The sequence below is a fragment of the Triticum aestivum genome, chromosome 3B, assembly GCF_018294505.1.
Source record: "Triticum aestivum cultivar Chinese Spring chromosome 3B, IWGSC CS RefSeq v2.1, whole genome shotgun sequence".
Classification (NCBI taxonomy): domain Eukaryota; kingdom Viridiplantae; phylum Streptophyta; class Magnoliopsida; order Poales; family Poaceae; genus Triticum; species Triticum aestivum.
This window is the reverse complement of record NC_057801.1, coordinates 488,294,657-488,303,097: the sequence shown is the minus strand read 5'-3', so window position 1 is coordinate 488,303,097 and position 8,441 is coordinate 488,294,657.

Below are 8,441 nucleotides of genomic sequence, written 5' to 3'. Positions count from 1 at the left end.
TCAATCCAACACGAAGAAACTCAAAGAGTGCCCCAAGATTTCTACCAGAGAAACAAAAGAGGAGAACGTGCATCAAGCCCCATGCATAGATTACCCCAATGAAACCTCGAGAATCGGCGAGTTGAGTGCCAAAACATATATCAAGTGAATCAATATAATACCCAATTGTCACCATGAGTATTCATATGCAAGACATATATCAAGTGTTGTCAAATCCATAAAAATATTCAATACGAATAAGAACAAAATCTCAAAGGGAAAACTCAATTCATCACTACACGATAGAGAAGGGGAAACACCATATGATCCAACTATATTAACAAAGCCCGCGATACATCAAGATCATGCCATCTCAAGAACATGAGAGAGAGAGATTAAACACATAGCTACTGGTACAAACCCTCAGCCCCGAGGGTGGACTACTCCCTCTTCATCATGGTGACCGTCGGGATGATGAAGATGGCCTTCGGTGATGATTTCCCCCTTCTGCAGGGTTCCAGAACAGGGTCCATATTGGTTTTTCATGGATACAGAGGCCTGCGGTGGCGGAACTTCTAATCTATCGACTCCCCCAGGGTTTTTGGAATATTTGGGAATTTATAGGGCGAAGAGGCGGTGAGGGAAGTCACCGAGGTGGGCACAACCCACCTGGGTGCGCCTGGGCCCCCAGGCGCGCCCTGGTGGGTTGTGTTCCCCTCTGGTACTTCTTTGGCCCACCGGGTGTCTTCTGGTCCATAAAAAATCTCCGAAAAGGTTTGCTGTGTTTGGACTCTGTTTGTCATTGATTTCCTACGATGTAAAAAAACAAGCAGAAAATAACAACTGGCACTAGGCACTATGTCAATAGGTTAGTCCCAACAAATGATATAAAGTTGCTATAAAATGATTGTAAAACATCCAAGAATGATAATATAACAGCATGAATACTTCATAAATTATAGATACGTTGGAGATGTATCACGGCCCTCGTCAAAGAACTCGACGTGGTACTTGCCTGAAGTCCTCACCCTGTAACGCACCCCTAGGAATCGGATTTGGAAGGAGGAGGAGAGGGGATAAGAACAGCAAGGGGAAGTAGTTGGATAGCTAACGGGGAGGCCAAGCAAGATTAGCTTCTGGTCCAAGTTGATACAATAATCGATACCCCTCCATGCCACACACACCACCCACTTATACGACTCCACCCACGCACGCTACAGCTGTCGATAGACGACTCGGTCCGTTGATTCACTTCTTAGGCTTCCATCAGCTTCTGTGTCTCTGGTCTTGGGACCCACTAGTCCTCCTGATCCTTTTGGTTCGGTGCAGCACTCCCAGGTGACGTGACAATCTCCCCCCCCCCTTGAGCCGCGGCTTGCCGCCAAGCCGTTGATGTTGGAAAACGCCGCTGAAGCTCCGCTGGGTCCTCCCAAGTGGCAAGGGACCTGGGCAATCCTGACCAGTGAACCAAGTAGCGGGGGGTTGTTACCTGTGCTGGTTCTCACCTTTTTTCTTGCCAAGATCTGGAGCGGTTCATGTTGCAATTGTAGCAGCACTGGCTGTGGCGGAAGATCGGCTTCCACTATAGTGTCCACCCCAACAGCTTGCTTATGTCGCGAAATGTGCACAACAGGGTGTATCTGACTCGTCTCAGGCAGCGCAAGACGATATGCCACCTTTCCCACCTTAGCAGTCACCTGATATGGACCATAGTAATGGAAGGCGAGCTTCTGAAATGGCCTTTGAGCCACTGAGCTTTGTATGAACAGTTGCAGCTTGAGATAAACCCAATCACATACCGCAAATTCCTTGTCAATATGCTTCTTGTCTGCTTGCCTCTTCATCCTGTCTTGGGCATTCTTGAGTTTTGTTGTAGCAGATCTAGCATGACCTCCCTCTCTTTCAACCACGTTGCCAAGTCTGGGACAGTGCACTGATCAACTTGAGTTACCCCAAACTCGCATGGCAACGTACCATAGATAACTTCAAACGGTGTTCGTTCCAATGCAGAGTCGAAGGTGGTATTGTACCAGTACTCTGCAAGGAACAACCACTTGCACCAGTTGTGCGGACAAGAGTTGTCGGCGTCCTGGACTTGGGGGTATCCATTCCTGCCTGCCTGCAGCCCACCACGTGGCTCCATTAACGGCCTGGTATGGCCCAGCTTCAACAACAACACAGCAAGACCCTCACGAGGATCCAAGCCTCATGAGGCGGACGACATCGAAGCCCCCGAAGGAGTTGGCCTCCTCCGGAAGGCTCCTGAGGGGCGGAGATATCTATGCAACTACCTCATTAGGTTCAGCTGACATGAGCCATGACGGCCAAGGCCAGGCGGGTGCCAGGAGGGCGCAGAGCGCAGGTTTCCTCTTCGATGCAAGGAAGGCAAGCCACAGGCGCAGAGTCCCGGGGAATCAGCCAAATGTTTCCATTCTAGTGCAACAAGACCAAGACCGCCAGGACGACAAGACGGAGGTCATCACCGAGCCCACCGTAGCGTCACAGCCAGAGGCTTTTCGCAGGCGAAGACTACTTTTGTTAGGATAGACTGTACTGCTTGTCCCCTTTCAAATCCCGCCGTTGTGGAATCCCTCCCCACTCATATTTGGGAGGAGGACCAAGGCACTATATATAGGGCTTAGCCACCACCATAGAGAGGGATCGATTCCTTCAAAAGCAACATGCCAGCTCAAGAACACGTCAACTCCTGAGGCTTGTTTGTCCCTGTACTAGTTCATCCATAGCCCCTCGAGGCAATCCACCACACCACACTAGAGTAGGGTATTACACCACAACGGTGGCCCGAAAAATTATAAATCTATGTGTCCTTGTGTCTCTGTGAGCTCTTCGCGCTAGGCTAGGGAGGATCGCGAGTAGGCAGGCTGAGCAGGTTGAGATCTCCGCACGCACCCCAGTGTTCGAACCTCTCATGGGTTGCCGGATCCCGAAATCTGACATTTGGCGCGCCAGGTAGGGGTGCGTCGGAATCTTCTTCCTCGACCTCCAGATTGTGCCACTGCCCCATATGGCGGGTGCTCCTCCGTCAGCCTCATCGACGCGCGAAGCACGGGGGCTGTGCTGCTTCGCCCTCCCCCTGCGGGAAGTACAATGGCCGCACAAGTTCCGACCAGAGATGCCACCGTGCTACGACGGCGCGGCGGATCCATCCCTCTTCCTTCAGGCATACGAGGAAGCGGTTTGGGCGGCTGGTGGATACGACAAGGTGAAAGCCAACTAGTTCCCCATGGCCCTCACGGGCGCGCCGCATGCTTAGCTGCTCAACCTGCCGGCATCTTCTGTGGCCTCCTAGGAGGAGCTGCACGACCTCTTCCTCACCCACTACATGGCGCCGGCGCCCTTGGTCATCATGGCTCTCCTGGGAAGCTCGCAGGCGCCACCATCCGGTCGCCATGTCAAGCAGTTCTACCGGCGGGCAAGCAACACACAGGCGGGCTCGGGGGCTCCCCTGGGCTGGACGGCGCCACAAGCTGACCTCGCGTTTGGCCCCGAAGATCACCCTGCTGCCACGACAGGACCGGGCGCGCTCCCGATGCTCTGCACCCCCACCATATGCCACGTGGCGATCACCAAGACCCTCATCGACGGCGGAGCCAGCCTCAACATGCTCTCCCCGGAGGCGTTCGGCCTCCTCCATGTACCGTCCAGCCGGCTCTGCCCCTCCAAGCCCTTCTCTGGAGTTGAAGATGGTTCTACCAGGCCCTAGGGGCAGTTCCGCCTCGCCATCACCTTTGGGACCCGCGATAACTACCGCGCCAAGCTCGTAGACTTTGACATCGCCAAGATCAACCTACCATACAACACTATTATAGGATACCCAACCTTGGCGCAGTTTATGGCCACGACCTATCCCGCATAAAACCTCATGATGATACCAGGAAGCAACGGTGTCCTCATGGTGGCAGGGGACTCCAAAGGCGCGCTGCAGGCCCTCAAGCTCACCTTCAAGACAGTCGCAACCGCGGTACCCGGCGGGAAGGAGGATCAGGAGGCCCCAGAGGTAGTGCCTGCCAAGAAGAAGCAGTTGTTCTCCCAGGACCGAGCCGAGATGAAGCAAATGCTGGTCTGCGAGGATGGGACGGCCAGCGCCACCTTCACCATAGGGGCTGGCCTCCCACAGGATCAACTTTCTGCAAGCCAACAAGGATGTGTTCGCCTGGGAACCCAAAGATTTGGCCGGGGTCCCGAGGGGGATAATCCAGCACCATCTGAGAGTATGCCCAAATGTGCGACCAGTAAAGCAGAAGGCTCGCCGGCAGTCCACCGAGAAGCATGCCTTTATCGTTCAAGAAACCTGTAAGCTGCAAGCCGCGGGGGTCATCAGAGAGGTGCGGTACCCAGAGTGGCTAGCAAACCCTGTCATCGTCCCCCAGAAAGGAGGGAAGGAGCGCATGTGTGTCGACTTCACCAACCTCAACAAGGCCTGCCCTCAAGATCCCTTTCCGCTTCCTCGCATCGACCAGATCATTGACTCCACCGCCGAGTGCGACCTGTTGTGCTTCCTGGATGCCTTCTCCGGCTACCACCAGATCAAGATGTCCATGGAGGATGTGGAGAAGATGGCATTCCTCACCCAATGTAGGGTGTACTGCTACACCTGCATGCCCTTCGGACTGCGCAATGCCGGAGCAACATTCCAGCGGTTGATGCACATCGCCCTGGGTTCGCAGCTCGGGAGGAACGCGGAGGCGTACGTCAATGACATAGTGGTGAAGTCTCTATCGGATATCGGGTTCCGGAAAAACCCTTAAGGTTTGAACACTGGGGTGCGCACGAAGATTTCCTCCTACCGAAACACGCCCTCAACCTCGTCGCGATCTCTAAGCTAGCGTGATGAACTCACAGCATAAGGGACACAAGATTTATATACCACCATTGTGGTGTAATACCCTACTCCTGTGTGTGGTGGTGGATTGCCTCTCGGGGAGTCCTGGATAAGGGGAGGAACAGCCTCGCGAGGAGAGGTGTTCTTGAGGTGGTGTGGTGTGTGGATGAAGTTCCCTTGTCCCTTCTACTGTGGTGGCTAGCCCTATTTATAGAGGCCCTCGTCCTCTTCCCAAATATTGAGCGGGAAGGGATCCAACAACGGCCATTTTGAAAGGGGACAACTAGTATAGGCTATCCTGACTAAACGTGGTCTTTGCCTGCCAAAGGCACTGGTGGTGACGCCGTCTTGGGCTCCATGGTGACCTCCGTCCTACCGTCCCGCTGGTCTTGATCCTGTTGCACCGATATGGAAACCTTTGCCTGATGCCTCGGTACTCCGCGCCTGCGCTTGCCTCCTTAGCACCAAAGGGGAAACAAGGACACTGCACGGCTGGCGCCCGCCTGGCGCCCGCCTGGTCTTGATCGTCATGGCTTGCGTCATGGGCACCTCGCGTGATACCCCTTGCCTTGATCTCTCCGCCTCCTTGCGAGCCTTCTTGGTGAGGCCACTCCTGAGGGGGCCTTGTGTCGTCCGACCGCGAGGCTTGGCCCCTCGTGAGGGTCTTGAGTGTTGTTTTGATGAAGACGGGCCGTACCGGGCCACTGGTGGAGCCACACAACAGGCCATAGGCAGGCAAGTGTGGGGACCCCCTGAGGGAGTCCTGGATAAGGGGGTATCTAGACAGCCGGACTATATACATCGTCCAAACTATTGAAGCGTGAAGATACAAGACTCAAAGACTTCGGCCCGTGTCCGGATGGGACTCTCCTTTGCATGGAAGACAAGCTTGGCGATCCGAATATTATATTTCCTTCCTTGTAACCGACTCCATGTAAACCCTATCCCTCTCCGGTGTCTATATAAACCGGAGAGGATGGTCCTTAGAAGGCCGATCACAATTACAATCATACCATCATAGGCTAGCTCTTCGGGTTTAGCCTCTATGATCTCGTGGTAGATCTACTCTTGTATTACTCATATCTTCAATATTAATCAAGCAGGAATTAGGGTTTTACCTCCATTGAGAGGGCCCGAACCTGGGTAAATATTGTGTCCCTTGCTTCCTGTTACCATCAGCCTAAGACGCACAGATCGGGGCCCCCTACCCGAGATCCGCCGGTTTTGACACCGACATTGGTGCTTTCATTGAGAGTTCCTCTGTGTCGTCGCTTCGAGGCTTGATGGTGTCCTCAATCGTCAACAACACGGTCCAGGGTGAGACTTTTCTCCCCGGACAGATCTTTGTGTTCGGCGGCTTCGCACTGCGGGCCAATTTGCTTGGCCATCTGGAGCAGATCGACAGCTACGCCCCTGGACACCAGATCAGGTTCGGAAACTTAAACTACACGGCAGATGTTCGTGGAGACTTAATCTTTGACGGATTTGGCCCTGTGCCAGGAGCGCAGGACAGTCACGACGAGCACGGCCTAGACCTGCTGTCGGACAATGCTCGGAACATCATCCCTGCAATAGCCCCGGATCTAAATCCGGAACAGGTTGCGTTGCCCAAGGACGGAGTGGTAGACCCTGCCCCGCAGGCCGCATACACATCGGCGGTGGAGCCGAACATAGGTCTCACCTCTGTGGAGGCATGTAACCCCGGGCCCCCGGACTCGTATCCGGTCGTTGGTCCCGGTCCGCTCACTCTTGAGCCAGCCGAGCCATGTTGGGCTCCGGTAATGGAGTTTACCGCTGCGGACATCTTTTAGCACTCGCCCTTTGGCGACATGCTGAACTCATTAAAGTCTCTCTCTTTGTCAGGAGGCTCTGGGCCGAACTATGTCCGGCCCGAGTGGGAAGCAGGTGACGAAGGAATTCGTTGCCCACCCACCACCCACTTCATTGCCACGATCGAAGATTTAACCGACGTGCTTGACTTCGACTCCGAAGACATCGACGGTATGTACGAGATGCACGAGAAGCTCCATAATCCCTGGGGCGAGGGACTACTACCTTGTCACACGATATATACATGGTAGATACACCCAATAAGGACGACAGCGATAATCCGGAAGATAAAACACCCGGGCAAAAGCCAAAAAGGCGGCGCAGACGCCGCTCAAAGTACAACAATTGCAAAAATAGCGACAAGAGTGCAAGAAGGGTCGATATACCCGTAAACTCCGAAAGCAACAACGACCACATGGACCCAGCGATGGAGCAGGATGAGCCAGGTCACGCCAAACCAAGTTCGGAGCAAATATCCGATCACCATGATCCGGAGGGACGAGCTCATTAAACCGCCCCAGAACGGGAAGACAGTCCGGACAACGATGCATTCATCATCCAGACGAACAAGTGGAACGAGACAACCTCCACAGAAAGCTTATGGCCACCGCAAGAAGTCTAAAAAAGTAGAAGCAACGGCTCAAGGCCGCACAGGAAAAGCTCAGTCACAGATAGAATAAAGTGCTAGACACTGAAGAAAGATATGGCGACGATCACCATACGAAAAGCTATCCGAAGCGCAAGCTACTGCCAGAATTCGACGACGAGGCCATTCCACCAAAGAATAATACGACCGGGAGACCAGACGTACCGCTCCACAACCACAACAGAACGGCCACAGACGCCGTGCACGATCTACGTGAGCATCTGGATAAGAAAGCCGGTGCAGCCAGGTCCATCTATGGATCTAAAAGACACACCCCGGCGAGGGACTATGGTCACCCAAACGCTCATACAAGCCAAAGACCAGTCCGCTGAACAAACTCCGGACACAGCAACAGCCGACTGCATGCCACAGCACGTCCAGATACAGAGGGGCTGCTCACCCCTGTGCTTCATTGAAGAAGTACTGGACCATGAATTCCCACAAGGCTTCAAACCTGTGAACATAGAAGCATACGACGGCACGACAGACCCAGGGGTCTGGATTGAGGATTTTATCCTGCATATTCACATGGCTCGTGCAGATGACCTCCACGCCATCAAATAGCTTCCCTTAAAATTGAAGGGACCAGCTAGACACTGGTTGAAAAGCCTCCCCGAAAACTCAATTGGGAATTGGGAGGAACTCGAAGATGCTTTCAGGGCCAATTTTCAAGGGACTTATGTCCGGCCTCCGCATGCAGACGACCTAGGTCACATAGTCCAACAGCCCGGAGAGTCCGCCCGCAAGTTTTGGAACAGATTACTCACTAAGAAGAATCAAATTGTCGATTGTTCGGACGCCGAAGCCTTAGCGGCATTCAAATACAGCATCCGTGACGAATGGCTCGCCCGACACCTCGGCCAAGAAAAGCCAAGGACAATGGCAGCCTTAACAAACCTTATGACCCGCTTTTGCGCGGGTGAAGATAGCTGGCTGGCCCGTAAAGGTACTAGCGACCCCATCACATCCGAAATAAGGGATGGCAACGGGAAGCCACGGCGTAATAAAACAAACGCCAAAACAAGGAAGAGAGCCTGGATAACACGAAGGTCAACGCCGGATTCAGGGCTCTCGACCTGATCAGCAAAAGAAGCCATTTAAAGGCAGTAAAGAGGGACCGTCCGGTCTAAACAGAGTTCTGGA